This window comes from Haliotis cracherodii, unplaced genomic scaffold, assembly GCF_022045235.1.
Source record: "Haliotis cracherodii isolate W230 unplaced genomic scaffold, xgHalCrac1.p SCAF_7, whole genome shotgun sequence".
NCBI lineage: Eukaryota > Metazoa > Mollusca > Gastropoda > Lepetellida > Haliotidae > Haliotis > Haliotis cracherodii.
The window spans coordinates 27134967-27148366 of NW_027266330.1; the positions used below are offsets into that span (position 1 = coordinate 27134967).

The following is a 13400-nucleotide window of genomic DNA, read 5'->3' on the forward strand; positions in this document are numbered from 1 at the left end:
ACATTTGCTGTCACTCTTTTCAGCAGAATTACACCGGTGTTAGAACATGTGTCTCAATTATGTGCATTATTTGATTGGCCTGTCACATGCATCTCAAAGAGAGAGGAACGATTTTCTTTCACGCTCCTGCAAAAGCCAGTTGGTAAATAAATGGAGTATAGACTACTGTAGTTTGGCCTATCCCAACAGCTCTATAGCTCAGTTGGTTAGAGCGTCTGCCTAGTAAGCAGAAGGTCGAGGGTTCGACTCCCCCTGGAGCCTTTTCTTTTACAATGCTTTACAGTTGCATATATCACTTCCTTGTGCCACGTCCAGCAACCGACTGTCCAATAGCGTGGCCTTTTGCTATCCTTTTCATGATGAGAGGTTCCCTTTCTTTTTCACATTTAACATTTGCTGTCACTCTTTCCAGCTAGAATTACACCGGTGTTAGAACATGTGTCGCAATTGTGTGCATTATTTGATTGGCCTGTCACATGCATCTCAAAGAGAGAGGAACGATTTTCTTTCACGCTCCTGCAAAAGCCAGTTGGTAAATAAATGGAGTATAGACTACTGTAGTTTGGCCTATCCCAACGGCTCTATAGCTCAGTTGGTTAGAGCGTCTGCCTAGTAAGGAAAAGGTCGAGTGTTCGACTCCCCCTGGAGCCTTTTCTTTTACAATGCTTTACAGTTGCATATATCACTTCCTTGTGCCATGTCCAGCAACCGACTGTCCAATAGCGTGGCCTTTTGCTATCCTTTTCATGATGAGAGGTTCCCTTTCTTTTTCACATTTAACATTTGCTGTCACTCTTTTCAGCAGAATTACACCGGTGTTAGAACATGTGTCTCAATTATGTGCATTATTTGATTGGCCTGTCACATGCATCTCAAAGAGAGAGGAACGATTTTCTTTCACGCTCCTGCAAAAGCCAGTTGGTAAATAAATGGAGTATAGACTACTGTAATTTGGCCTATCCCAACGGCTCTATAGCTCAGTTGGTTAGAGCGTCTGCCTAGTAAGCAGAAGGTCGAGGGTTCGACTCCCCCTGGGGCCTTTTCTTTTACAATGGTTTACAGTTGCATATATCACTTCCTTGTGCCATGTCCAGCAACCGACTGTCCAATAGCGTGGCCTTTTGCTATCCTTTTAATGATGAGAGATTCCCTTTCTTTTTCACATTTAACATTTGCTGTCACTATTTCCAGCAAGAATTACACCAGTGTTAGAACATGTGTCGCAATTGTGTGCATTATTTGATTGGCCTTATCTAGCAACCGACTGTCAATAGCGTGGCCTTTTGCTATCCTTTAAATGATGAGAGATTCCCTTTCTTTTTCACATTGAATATTTGCTGTCACTATTTCCAGCAAGAATTACACCGGTGTTAGAACATGTGTCTCAATTATGTGCATTGTTTGATTGGCCTGTCACATGCATCTCAAAGAGAGAGGAACGATTTTCTTTCTCGCTCCTGCAAAAGCCAGTTGGTAAATAAATGGAGTATAGACTACTGTAGTTTGGCCTATCCCAACGGCTCTATAGCTCAGTTGGTTAGAGCGTCTGCCTAGTAAGGAAAAGGTCGAGGGTTCGACTCCCCCTGGAGCCTTTTCTTTTACAATGCTTTACAGTTGCATATATCACTTCCTTGTGCCATGTCCAGCAACCGACTGTCCAATAGCGTGGCCTTTTGCTATCCTTTTCATGATGAGAGGTTCCCTTTCTTTTTCACATTTAACATTTGCTGTCACTCTTTTCAGCAGAATTACACCGGTGTTAGAACATGTGTCTCAATTATGTGCATTATTTGATTGGCCTGTCACATGCATCTCAAAGAGAGAGGAACGATTTTCTTTCACGCTCCTGCAAAAGCCAGTTGGTAAATAAATGGAGTATAGACTACTGTAATTTGGCCTATCCCAACGGCTCTATAGCTCAGTTGGTTAGAGCGTCTGCCTAGTAAGGAAAAGGTCGAGGGTTCGACTCCCCCTGGGGCCTTTTCTTTTACAATGGTTTACAGTTGCATATATCACTTCCTTGTGCCATGTCCAGCAACCGACTGTCCAATAGCGTGGCCTTTTGCTATCCTTTTAATGATGAGAGATTCCCTTTCTTTTTCACATTTAACATTTGCTGTCACTATTTCCAGCAAGAATTACACCAGTGTTAGAACATGTGTCGCAATTGTGTGCATTATTTGATTGGCCTTATCTAGCAACCGACTGTCAATAGCGTGGCCTTTTGCTATCCTTTAAATGATGAGAGATTCCCTTTCTTTTTCACATTGAATATTTGCTGTCACTATTTCCAGCAAGAATTACACCGGTGTTAGAACATGTGTCTCAATTATGTGCATTGTTTGATTGGCCTGTCACATGCATCTCAAAGAGAGAGGAACGATTTTCTTTCTCGCTCCTGCAAAAGCCAGTTGGTAAATAAATGGAGTATAGACTACTGTAGTTTGGCCTATCCCAACGGCTCTATAGCTCAGTTGGTTAGAGCGTCTGCCTAGTAAGGAAAAGGTCGAGGGTTCGACTCCCCCTGGAGCCTTTTCTTTTACAATGCTTTACAGTTGCATATATCACTTCCTTGTGCCATGTCCAGCAACCGACTGTCCAATAGCGTGGCCTTTTGCTATCCTTTTCATGATGAGAGGTTCCCTTTCTTTTTCACATTTAACATTTGCTGTCACTCTTTTCAGCAGAATTACACCGGTGTTAGAACATGTGTCTCAATTATGTGCATTATTTGATTGGCCTGTCACATGCATCTCAAAGAGAGAGGAACGATTTTCTTTCACGCTCCTGCAAAAGCCAGTTGGTAAATAAATGGAGTATAGACTACTGTAATTTGGCCTATCCCAACGGCTCTATAGCTCAGTTGGTTAGAGCGTCTGCCTAGTAAGCAGAAGGTCGAGGGTTCGACTCCCCCTGGGGCCTTTTCTTTTACAATGGTTTACAGTTGCATATATCACTTCCTTGTGCCATGTCCAGCAACCGACTGTCCAATAGCGTGGCCTTTTGCTATCCTTTTAATGATGAGAGATTCCCTTTTTTTTTCACATTTAACATTTGCTGTCACTATTTCCAGCAAGAATTACACCAGTGTTAGAACATGTGTCGCAATTGTGTGCATTATTTGATTGGCCTTATCTAGCAACCGACTGTCAATAGCGTGGCCTTTTGCTATCCTTTAAATGATGAGAGATTCCCTTTCTTTTTCACATTGAATATTTCCTGTCACTATTTCCAGCAAGAATTACACCGGTGTTAGAACATGTGTCTCAATTATGTGCATTGTTTGATTGGCCTGTCACATGCATCTCAAAGAGAGAGGAACGATTTTCTTTCACGCTCCTGCAAAAGCCAGTTGGTAAATAAATGGAGTATAGACTACTGTAGTTTGGCCTATCCCAACGGCTCTATAGCTCAGTTGGTTAGAGCGTCTGCCTAGTAAGGAAAAGGTCGAGGGTTCGACTCCCCCTGGAGCCTTTTCTTTTACAATGCTTTACAGTTGCATATATCACTTCCTTGTGCCATGTCCAGCAACCGACTGTCCAATAGCGTGGCCTTTTGCTATCCTTTTCATGATGAGAGGTTCCCTTTCTTTTTCACATTTAACATTTGCTGTCACTCTTTTCAGCAGAATTACACCGGTGTTAGAACATGTGTCTCAATTATGTGCATTATTTGATTGGCCTGTCACATGCATCTCAAAGAGAGAGGAACGATTTTCTTTCACGCTCCTGCAAAAGCCAGTTGGTAAATAAATGGAGTATAGACTACTGTAATTTGGCCTATCCCAACGGCTCTATAGCTCAGTTGGTTAGAGCGTCTGCCTAGTAAGCAGAAGGTCGAGGGTTCGACTCCCCCTGGAGCCTTTTCTTTTACAATGCTTTACAGTTGCATATATCACTTCCTTGTGCCACGTCCAGCAACCGACTGTCCAATAGCGTGGCCTTTTGCTATCCTTTTCATGATGAGAGGTTCCCTTTCTTTTTCACATTTAACATTTGCTGTCACTCTTTCCAGCAAGAATTACACCGGTGTTAGAACATGTGTCGCAATTGTGTGCATTATTTGATTGGCCTGTCCAGCAACCGACTGTCAATAGCGTGGCCTTTTGCTATCCCTTAAATGATGAGAGATTCCCTTTCTTTTTCACATTTAACATTTGCTGTCACTCTTTTCAGCAGAATTACACCGGTGTTAGAACATGTGTCTCAATTATGTGCATTATTTGATTGGCCTGTCACATGCATCTCAAAGAGAGAGGAACGATTTTCTTTCACGCTCCTGCAAAAGCCAGTTGGTAAATAAATGGAGTATAGACTACTGTAGTTTGGCCTATCCCAACGGCTCTATAGCTCAGTTGGTTAGAGCGTCTGCCTAGTAAGCAGAAGGTCGAGGGTTCGACTCCCCCTGGAGCCTTTTCTTTTACAATGCTTTACAGTTGCATATATCACTTCCTTGTGCCACGTCCAGCAACCGACTGTCCAATAGCGTGGCCTTTTGCTATCCTTTTCATGATGAGAGGTTCCCTTTCTTTTTCACATTTAACATTTGCTGTCACTCTTTCCAGCTAGAATTACACCGGTGTTAGAACATGTGTTGCAATTGTGTGCATTATTTGATTGGCCTGTCACATGCATCTCAAAGAGAGAGGAACGATTTTCTTTCACGCTCCTGCAAAAGCCAGTTGGTAAATAAATGGAGTATAGACTACTGTAGTTTGGCCTATCCCAACGGCTCTATAGCTCAGTTGGTTAGAGCGTCTGCCTAGTAAGGAAAAGGTCGAGGGTTCGACTCCCCCTGGAGCCTTTTCTTTTACAATGCTTTACAGTTGCATATATCACTTCCTTGTGCCATGTCCAGCAACCGACTGTCCAATAGCGTGGCCTTTTGCTATCCTTTTCATGATGAGAGGTTCCCTTTCTTTTTCACATTTAACATTTGCTGTCACTCTTTTCAGCAGAATTACACCGGTGTTAGAACATGTGTCTCAATTATGTGCATTATTTGATTGGCCTGTCACATGCATCTCAAAGAGAGAGGAACGATTTTCTTTCACGCTCCTGCAAAAGCCAGTTGGTAAATAAATGGAGTATAGACTACTGTAATTTGGCCTATCCCAACGGCTCTATAGCTCAGTTGGTTAGAGCGTCTGCCTAGTAAGCAGAAGGTCGAGGGTTCGACTCCCCCTGGAGCCTTTTCTTTTACAATGCTTTACAGTTGCATATATCACTTCCTTGTGCCACGTCCAGCAACCGACTGTCCAATAGCGTGGCCTTTTGCTATCCTTTTCATGATGAGAGGTTCCCTTTCTTTTTCACATTTAACATTTGCTGTCACTCTTTCCAGCTAGAATTACACCGGTGTTAGAACATGTGTCGCAATTGTGTGCATTATTTGATTGGCCTGTCACATGCATCTCAAAGAGAGAGGAACGATTTTCTTTCACGCTCCTGCAAAAGCCAGTTGGTAAATAAATGGAGTATAGACTACTGTAGTTTGGCCTATCCCAACGGCTCTATAGCTCAGTTGGTTAGAGCGTCTGCCTAGTAAGGAAAAGGTCGAGGGTTCGACTCCCCCTGGAGCCTTTTCTTTTACAATGCTTTACAGTTGCATATATCACTTCCTTGTGCCATGTCCAGCAACCGACTGTCCAATAGCGTGGCCTTTTGCTATCCTTTTCATGATGAGAGGTTCCCTTTCTTTTTCACATTTAACATTTGCTGTCACTCTTTTCAGCAGAATTACACCGGTGTTAGAACATGTGTCTCAATTATGTGCATTATTTGATTGGCCTGTCACATGCATCTCAAAGAGAGAGGAACGATTTTCTTTCACGCTCCTGCAAAAGCCAGTTGGTAAATAAATGGAGTATAGACTACTGTAATTTGGCCTATCCCAACGGCTCTATAGCTCAGTTGGTTAGAGCGTCTGCCTAGTAAGCAGAAGGTCGAGGGTTCGACTCCCCCTGGGGCCTTTTCTTTTACAATGGTTTACAGTTGCATATATCACTTCCTTGTGCCATGTCCAGCAACCGACTGTCCAATAGCGTGGCCTTTTGCTATCCTTTTAATGATGAGAGATTCCCTTTCTTTTTCACATTTAACATTTGCTGTCACTATTTCCAGCAAAAATTACACCAGTGTTAGAACATGTGTCGCAATTGTGTGCATTATTTGATTGGCCTTATCTAGCAACCGACTGTCAATAGCGTGGCCTTTTGCTATCCTTTAAATGATGAGAGATTCCCTTTCTTTTTCACATTGAATATTTGCTGTCACTATTTCCAGCAAGAATTACACCGGTGTTAGAACATGTGTCTCAATTATGTGCATTATTTGATTGGCCTGTCACATGCATCTCAAAGAGAGAGGAACGATTTTCTTTCACGCTCCTGCAAAAGCCAGTTGGTAAATAAATGGAGTATAGACTACTGTAGTTTGGCCTATCCCAACGGCTCTATAGCTCAGTTGGTTAGAGCGTCTGCCTAGTAAGGAAAAGGTCGAGGGTTCGACTCCCCCTGGAGCCTTTTCTTTTACAATGCTTTACAGTTGCATATATCACTTCCTTGTGCCACGTCCAGCAACCGACTGTCCAATAGCGTGGCCTTTTGCTATCCTTTTCATGATGAGAGGTTCCCTTTCTTTTTCACATTTAACATTTGCTGTCACTCTTTCCAGCAAGAATTACACCGGTGTTAGAACATGTGTCGCAATTGTGTGCATTATTTGATTGGCCTGTCCAGCAACCGACTGTCAATAGCGTGGCCTTTTGCTATCCCTTAAATGATGAGAGATTCCCTTTCTTTTTCACATTTAACATTTGCTGTCACTCTTTTCAGCAGAATTACACCGGTGTTAGAACATGTGTCTCAATTATGTGCATTATTTGATTGGCCTGTCACATGCATCTCAAAGAGAGAGGAACGATTTTCTTTCACGCTCCTGCAAAAGCCAGTTGGTAAATAAATGGAGTATAGACTACTGTAGTTTGGCCTATCCCAACGGCTCTATAGCTCAGTTGGTTAGAGCGTCTGCCTAGTAAGCAGAAGGTCGAGGGTTCGACTCCCCCTGGAGCCTTTTCTTTTACAATGCTTTACAGTTGCATATATCACTTCCTTGTGCCACGTCCAGCAACCGACTGTCCAATAGCGTGGCCTTTTGCTATCCTTTTCATGATGAGAGGTTCCCTTTCTTTTTCACATTTAACATTTGCTGTCACTCTTTCCAGCTAGAATTACACCGGTGTTAGAACATGTGTCGCAATTGTGTGCATTATTTGATTGGCCTGTCACATGCATCTCAAAGAGAGAGGAACGATTTTCTTTCACGCTCCTGCAAAAGCCAGTTGGTAAATAAATGGAGTATAGACTACTGTAGTTTGGCCTATCCCAACGGCTCTATAGCTCAGTTGGTTAGAGCGTCTGCCTAGTAAGGAAAAGGTCGAGTGTTCGACTCCCCCTGGAGCCTTTTCTTTTACAATGCTTTACAGTTGCATATATCACTTCCTTGTGCCATGTCCAGCAACCGACTGTCCAATAGCGTGGCCTTTTGCTATCCTTTTCATGATGAGAGGTTCCCTTTCTTTTTCACATTTAACATTTGCTGTCACTCTTTTCAGCAGAATTACACCGGTGTTAGAACATGTGTCTCAATTATGTGCATTATTTGATTGGCCTGTCACATGCATCTCAAAGAGAGAGGAACGATTTTCTTTCACGCTCCTGCAAAAGCCAGTTGGTAAATAAATGGAGTATAGACTACTGTAATTTGGCCTATCCCAACGGCTCTATAGCTCAGTTGGTTAGAGCGTCTGCCTAGTAAGCAGAAGGTCGAGGGTTCGACTCCCCCTGGGGCCTTTTCTTTTACAATGGTTTACAGTTGCATATATCACTTCCTTGTGCCATGTCCAGCAACCGACTGTCCAATAGCGTGGCCTTTTGCTATCCTTTTAATGATGAGAGATTCCCTTTCTTTTTCACATTTAACATTTGCTGTCACTATTTCCAGCAAGAATTACACCAGTGTTAGAACATGTGTCGCAATTGTGTGCATTATTTGATTGGCCTTATCTAGCAACCGACTGTCAATAGCGTGGCCTTTTGCTATCCTTTAAATGATGAGAGATTCCCTTTCTTTTTCACATTGAATATTTGCTGTCACTATTTCCAGCAAGAATTACACCGGTGTTAGAACATGTGTCTCAATTATGTGCATTGTTTGATTGGCCTGTCACATGCATCTCAAAGAGAGAGGAACGATTTTCTTTCTCGCTCCTGCAAAAGCCAGTTGGTAAATAAATGGAGTATAGACTACTGTAGGTTGGCCTATCCCAACGGCTCTATAGCTCAGTTGGTTAGAGCGTCTGCCTAGTAAGGAAAAGGTCGAGGGTTCGACTCCCCCTGGAGCCTTTTCTTTTACAATGCTTTACAGTTGCATATATCACTTCCTTGTGCCATGTCCAGCAACCGACTGTCCAATAGCGTGGCCTTTTGCTATCCTTTTCATGATGAGAGGTTCCCTTTCTTTTTCACATTTAACATTTGCTGTCACTCTTTTCAGCAGAATTACACCGGTGTTAGAACATGTGTCTCAATTATGTGCATTATTTGATTGGCCTGTCACATGCATCTCAAAGAGAGAGGAACGATTTTCTTTCACGCTCCTGCAAAAGCCAGTTGGTAAATAAATGGAGTATAGACTACTGTAATTTGGCCTATCCCAACGGCTCTATAGCTCAGTTGGTTAGAGCGTCTGCCTAGTAAGGAAAAGGTCGAGGGTTCGACTCCCCCTGGGGCCTTTTCTTTTACAATGGTTTACAGTTGCATATATCACTTCCTTGTGCCATGTCCAGCAACCGACTGTCCAATAGCGTGGCCTTTTGCTATCCTTTTAATGATGAGAGATTCCCTTTCTTTTTCACATTTAACATTTGCTGTCACTATTTCCAGCAAGAATTACACCAGTGTTAGAACATGTGTCGCAATTGTGTGCATTATTTGATTGGCCTTATCTAGCAACCGACTGTCAATAGCGTGGCCTTTTGCTATCCTTTAAATGATGAGAGATTCCCTTTCTTTTTCACATTGAATATTTGCTGTCACTATTTCCAGCAAGAATTACACCGGTGTTAGAACATGTGTCTCAATTATGTGCATTGTTTGATTGGCCTGTCACATGCATCTCAAAGAGAGAGGAACGATTTTCTTTCACGCTCCTGCAAAAGCCAGTTGGTAAATAAATGGAGTATAGACTACTGTAGTTTGGCCTATCCCAACGGCTCTATAGCTCAGTTGGTTAGAGCGTCTGCCTAGTAAGGAAAAGGTCGAGGGTTCGACTCCCCCTGGAGCCTTTTCTTTTACAATGCTTTACAGTTGCATATATCACTTCCTTGTGCCATGTCCAGCAACCGACTGTCCAATAGCGTGGCCTTTTGCTATCCTTTTCATGATGAGAGGTTCCCTTTCTTTTTCACATTTAACATTTGTTGTCACTCTTTTCAGCAGAATTACACCGGTGTTAGAACATGTGTCTCAATTATGTGCATTATTTGATTGGCCTGTCACATGCATCTCAAAGAGAGAGGAACGATTTTCTTTCACGCTCCTGCAAAAGCCAGTTGGTAAATAAATGGAGTATAGACTACTGTAATTTGGCCTATCCCAACGGCTCTATAGCTCAGTTGGTTAGAGCGTCTGCCTAGTAAGCAGAAGGTCGAGGGTTCGACTCCCCCTGGGGCCTTTTCTTTTACAATGGTTTACAGTTGCATATATCACTTCCTTGTGCCATGTCCAGCAACCGACTGTCCAATAGCGTGGCCTTTTGCTATCCTTTTAATGATGAGAGATTCCCTTTTTTTTTCACATTTAACATTTGCTGTCACTATTTCCAGCAAGAATTACACCAGTGTTAGAACATGTGTCGCAATTGTGTGCATTATTTGATTGGCCTTATCTAGCAACCGACTGTCAATAGCGTGGCCTTTTGCTATCCTTTAAATGATGAGAGATTCCCTTTCTTTTTCACATTGAATATTTGCTGTCACTATTTCCAGCAAGAATTACACCGGTGTTAGAACATGTGTCTCAATTATGTGCATTGTTTGATTGGCCTGTCACATGCATCTCAAAGAGAGAGGAACGATTTTCTTTCTCGCTCCTGCAAAAGCCAGTTGGTAAATAAATGGAGTATAGACTACTGTAGTTTGGCCTATCCCAACGGCTCTATAGCTCAGTTGGTTAGAGCGTCTGCCTAGTAAGCAGAAGGTCGAGGGTTCGACTCCCCCTGGGGCCTTTTCTTTTACAATGCTTTACAGTTGCATATATCACTTCCTTGTGCCACGTCCAGCAACCGACTGTCCAATAGCGTGGCCTTTTGCTATGCTTTTCATGATGAGAGGTTCCCTTTCTTTTTCACATTTAACATTTGCTGTCACTCTTTCCAGCAAGAATTACACCGGTGTTAGAACATGTGTCGCAATTGTGTGCATTATTTGATTGGCCTGTCCAGCAACCGACTGTCAATAGCGTGGCCTTTTGCTATCCCTTAAATGATGAGAGATTCCCTTTCTTTTTCACATTTAACATTTGCTGTCACTCTTTTCAGCAGAGTTACACCGGTGTTAGAACATGTGTCTCAATTATGTGCATTATTTGATTGGCCTGTCACATGCATCTCAAAGAGAGAGGAACGATTTTCTTTCACGCTCCTGCAAAAGCCAGTTGGTAAATAAATGGAGTATAGACTACTGTAATTTGGCCTATCCCAACGGCTCTATAGCTCAGTTGGTTAGAGCGTCTGCCTAGTAAGCAGAAGGTCGAGGGTTCGACTCCCCCTGGAGCCTTGTCTTTTACAATGCTTTACAGTTGCATATATCACTTCCTTGTGCCACGTCAAGCAACTGACTGTACAATAACGCGGCCTTTTGCTATCCTTTTCATGATGAGAGATTCCCTTTCTTTTTCACATTTAACATTTACTGTCACTATTTCCAGCAAGAATTACACGGGTGTTAGAACATGTGTCGCAATTATGTGCATTATTTGATTGGCCTGTCACATGCATCTCAAAGAGAGAGGAACGATTTTCTTTCACGCTCCTGCAAAAGCCAGTTGGTAAATAAATGGAGTATTGACTACTGTAGCTTGGCCTATCCCAACGGCTCTATAGCTCAGTTGGTTAGAGCGTCTGCCTAGTAAGCAGAAGGTCGAGGGTTCGACTCCCTGGAGCCTTTTCTTTTACAATGGTTTAAAGTTGCATATATCACTTCCTTGTGCCATGTCCAGCAACCGACTGTCCAATAGCGTGGCCTTTTGCTATGCTTTTCATGATGAGAGATTCCCTTTTTTTTCACATTTAACATTTGCTGTCACTATTTTCAGCAGGAATTACATCGGTGTTAGAACATGTGTCGCAATTATGTGCATTATTTGATTGGCCTGTCCAGCAACCGACTGTCAATAGCGTGGCCTTTTGCTATCCCTTAAATGATGAGAGATTCCCTTTCTTTTTCACATTTAACATTTGCTGTCACTATTTTCAGCAAGAATTACACGGGTGTTAGAACATGTGTCGCAATTATGTGCATTATTTGATTGGCCTGTCACATGCATCTCAAAGAGAGAGGAACGATTTTCTTTCACGCTCCTGCAAAAGCAAGATAGTAAATAAATGGAGTATTGACTACTGTAGTTGGGCCTATCCGAACGGCTCTATAGCTCAGTTGGTTAGAGCGTCTGCCTAGTAAGCAGAAGGTCGAGGGTTCGACTCCCCCTGGAGCCTTGTCTTTTACAATGCTTTACAGTTGCATATATCACTTCCTTGTGCCACGTCAAGCAACTGACTGTACAATAACGCGGCCTTTTGCTATCCTTTTCATGATGAGAGATTCCCTTTCTTTTTCACATTTAACATTTACTGTCACTATTTCCAGCAGAATTACACTGGTGTTAGAACATGTGTTGCAATTGTGTGCATTATTTGATTGGCCTGTCACATGCATCTTAAAGAGAGAGGAACGATTTTCTTTCACGCTCCTACAAAAGCCAGTTGGTAAATAAATGGAGTATTGACTACTGTAGCTTGGCCTATCCCAACGGCTCTATAGCTCAGTTGGTTAGAGCGTCTGCCTAGTAAGCAGAAGGTCGAGGGTTCGACTCCCTGGAGCCTTTTCTTTTACAATGGTTTAAAGTTGCATATATCACTTCCTTGTGCCATGTCCAGCAACCGACTGTCCAATAGCGTGGCCTTTTGCTATGCTTTTCATGATGAGAGATTCCCTTTTTTTTCACATTTAACATTTGCTGTCACTATTTTCAGCAGGAATTACATCGGTGTTAGAACATGTGTCGCAATTATGTGCATTATTTGATTGGCCTGTCCAGCAACCGACTGTCAATAGCGTGGCCTTTTGCTATCCCTTAAATGATGAGAGATTCCCTTTCTTTTTCACATTTAACATTTGCTGTCACTATTTTCAGCAAGAATTACACGGGTGTTAGAACATGTGTCGCAATTATGTGCATTATTTGATTGGCCTGTCACATGCATCTCAAAGAGAGAGGAACGATTTTCTTTCACGCTCCTGCAAAAGCAAGATAGTAAATAAATGGAGTATTGACTACTGTAGTTGGGCCTATCCGAACGGCTCTATAGCTCAGTTGGTTAGAGCGTCTGCCTAGTAAGCAGAAGGTCGAGGGTTCGACTCCCCCTGGAGCCTTTTCTTTTACAATGCTTTAAAGTTGCATATATCACTTCCTTGTGCCATGACCAGCAACTGACTGTCCAATAGCTTGGCCTTTTGCTATCCTTTTCATGATGAGAGATTCCCTTTCTTTTTCACGTTTAACATTTGCTGTCACTATTTCCAGCAAGAATTACACCGGTGTTAGAACATGTGTCTCAATTATGTGCATTATTTGATTGGCCTGTCACATGCATCTCAAAGAGAGAGGAACGATTTTCTTTCACGCTCCTGCAAAAGCCAGTTGGTAAATAAATGGAGTATAGACTACTGTAGTTTGGCCTATCCCAACGGCTCTATAGCTCAGTTGGTTAGAGCGTCTGCCTAGTAAGCAGAAGGTCGAGGGTTCGACTCCCCCTGGAGCCTTTTCTTTTACAATGCTTTACTGTTGCATATATCACTTCCTTGTGCCATGTCCAGCAACCGACTGTCCAATAGCGTGGCCTTTTGCTATCCTTTTCATGATGAGAGGTTCCCTTTCTTTTTCACATTTAACATTTGCTGTCACTATTTTCAGCAAGAATTACACCGGTGTTAGAACATGTGTCGCAATTATGTGCATTATTTGATTGGCCTGTCCAGCAATCGACTGTCAATAGCGTGGCCTTTTGCTATCCCTTAAATGATGAGAGATTCCCTTTCTTTTTCACATTTAACATTTGCTG

The 13400-nt window shown here is 42.6% G+C and overlaps 27 non-coding genes across 27 annotated transcripts; all 27 read left to right on the top strand.

The window, feature by feature from the left end:
- The first annotated feature begins 187 nt into the window (after positions 1-187).
- Positions 188-261, top strand: Trnat-agu (transfer RNA threonine (anticodon AGU)). The gene has a single exon. It is a non-coding gene; the product is annotated as a tRNA-Thr (tRNA).
- A 705-nt stretch (positions 262-966) lies between these two features.
- On the top strand, positions 967-1040 carry Trnat-agu (transfer RNA threonine (anticodon AGU)). Its single transcript has one exon. It is a non-coding gene; the product is annotated as a tRNA-Thr (tRNA).
- A 478-nt stretch (positions 1041-1518) lies between these two features.
- On the top strand, positions 1519-1592 carry Trnat-agu (transfer RNA threonine (anticodon AGU)). The gene has a single exon. It is a non-coding gene; the product is annotated as a tRNA-Thr (tRNA).
- A 315-nt stretch (positions 1593-1907) lies between these two features.
- On the top strand, positions 1908-1981 carry Trnat-agu (transfer RNA threonine (anticodon AGU)). Its single transcript has one exon. It is a non-coding gene; the product is annotated as a tRNA-Thr (tRNA).
- Positions 1982-2459: 478 nt separating this feature from the next.
- Positions 2460-2533, top strand: Trnat-agu (transfer RNA threonine (anticodon AGU)). Its single transcript has one exon. It is a non-coding gene; the product is annotated as a tRNA-Thr (tRNA).
- Positions 2534-2848: 315 nt separating this feature from the next.
- Trnat-agu (transfer RNA threonine (anticodon AGU)) lies at positions 2849-2922 on the top strand. Its single transcript has one exon. It is a non-coding gene; the product is annotated as a tRNA-Thr (tRNA).
- Positions 2923-3400: 478 nt separating this feature from the next.
- Trnat-agu (transfer RNA threonine (anticodon AGU)) lies at positions 3401-3474 on the top strand. The gene has a single exon. It is a non-coding gene; the product is annotated as a tRNA-Thr (tRNA).
- Positions 3475-3789: 315 nt separating this feature from the next.
- Trnat-agu (transfer RNA threonine (anticodon AGU)) lies at positions 3790-3863 on the top strand. Its single transcript has one exon. It is a non-coding gene; the product is annotated as a tRNA-Thr (tRNA).
- A 476-nt stretch (positions 3864-4339) lies between these two features.
- Positions 4340-4413, top strand: Trnat-agu (transfer RNA threonine (anticodon AGU)). The gene has a single exon. It is a non-coding gene; the product is annotated as a tRNA-Thr (tRNA).
- A 316-nt stretch (positions 4414-4729) lies between these two features.
- On the top strand, positions 4730-4803 carry Trnat-agu (transfer RNA threonine (anticodon AGU)). The gene has a single exon. It is a non-coding gene; the product is annotated as a tRNA-Thr (tRNA).
- A 315-nt stretch (positions 4804-5118) lies between these two features.
- On the top strand, positions 5119-5192 carry Trnat-agu (transfer RNA threonine (anticodon AGU)). Its single transcript has one exon. It is a non-coding gene; the product is annotated as a tRNA-Thr (tRNA).
- Positions 5193-5508: 316 nt separating this feature from the next.
- Positions 5509-5582, top strand: Trnat-agu (transfer RNA threonine (anticodon AGU)). Its single transcript has one exon. It is a non-coding gene; the product is annotated as a tRNA-Thr (tRNA).
- Positions 5583-5897: 315 nt separating this feature from the next.
- Positions 5898-5971, top strand: Trnat-agu (transfer RNA threonine (anticodon AGU)). The gene has a single exon. It is a non-coding gene; the product is annotated as a tRNA-Thr (tRNA).
- A 478-nt stretch (positions 5972-6449) lies between these two features.
- Positions 6450-6523, top strand: Trnat-agu (transfer RNA threonine (anticodon AGU)). The gene has a single exon. It is a non-coding gene; the product is annotated as a tRNA-Thr (tRNA).
- Positions 6524-6999: 476 nt separating this feature from the next.
- Positions 7000-7073, top strand: Trnat-agu (transfer RNA threonine (anticodon AGU)). Its single transcript has one exon. It is a non-coding gene; the product is annotated as a tRNA-Thr (tRNA).
- Positions 7074-7778: 705 nt separating this feature from the next.
- Positions 7779-7852, top strand: Trnat-agu (transfer RNA threonine (anticodon AGU)). Its single transcript has one exon. It is a non-coding gene; the product is annotated as a tRNA-Thr (tRNA).
- A 478-nt stretch (positions 7853-8330) lies between these two features.
- On the top strand, positions 8331-8404 carry Trnat-agu (transfer RNA threonine (anticodon AGU)). Its single transcript has one exon. It is a non-coding gene; the product is annotated as a tRNA-Thr (tRNA).
- A 315-nt stretch (positions 8405-8719) lies between these two features.
- Positions 8720-8793, top strand: Trnat-agu (transfer RNA threonine (anticodon AGU)). Its single transcript has one exon. It is a non-coding gene; the product is annotated as a tRNA-Thr (tRNA).
- A 478-nt stretch (positions 8794-9271) lies between these two features.
- Trnat-agu (transfer RNA threonine (anticodon AGU)) lies at positions 9272-9345 on the top strand. Its single transcript has one exon. It is a non-coding gene; the product is annotated as a tRNA-Thr (tRNA).
- Positions 9346-9660: 315 nt separating this feature from the next.
- Positions 9661-9734, top strand: Trnat-agu (transfer RNA threonine (anticodon AGU)). Its single transcript has one exon. It is a non-coding gene; the product is annotated as a tRNA-Thr (tRNA).
- A 478-nt stretch (positions 9735-10212) lies between these two features.
- Trnat-agu (transfer RNA threonine (anticodon AGU)) lies at positions 10213-10286 on the top strand. Its single transcript has one exon. It is a non-coding gene; the product is annotated as a tRNA-Thr (tRNA).
- Positions 10287-10762: 476 nt separating this feature from the next.
- On the top strand, positions 10763-10836 carry Trnat-agu (transfer RNA threonine (anticodon AGU)). The gene has a single exon. It is a non-coding gene; the product is annotated as a tRNA-Thr (tRNA).
- A 316-nt stretch (positions 10837-11152) lies between these two features.
- Positions 11153-11224, top strand: Trnat-agu (transfer RNA threonine (anticodon AGU)). Its single transcript has one exon. It is a non-coding gene; the product is annotated as a tRNA-Thr (tRNA).
- Positions 11225-11700: 476 nt separating this feature from the next.
- Positions 11701-11774, top strand: Trnat-agu (transfer RNA threonine (anticodon AGU)). Its single transcript has one exon. It is a non-coding gene; the product is annotated as a tRNA-Thr (tRNA).
- Positions 11775-12089: 315 nt separating this feature from the next.
- Trnat-agu (transfer RNA threonine (anticodon AGU)) lies at positions 12090-12161 on the top strand. Its single transcript has one exon. It is a non-coding gene; the product is annotated as a tRNA-Thr (tRNA).
- Positions 12162-12637: 476 nt separating this feature from the next.
- Positions 12638-12711, top strand: Trnat-agu (transfer RNA threonine (anticodon AGU)). The gene has a single exon. It is a non-coding gene; the product is annotated as a tRNA-Thr (tRNA).
- Positions 12712-13027: 316 nt separating this feature from the next.
- On the top strand, positions 13028-13101 carry Trnat-agu (transfer RNA threonine (anticodon AGU)). Its single transcript has one exon. It is a non-coding gene; the product is annotated as a tRNA-Thr (tRNA).
- The last annotated feature ends 299 nt before the right edge of the window (positions 13102-13400 follow it).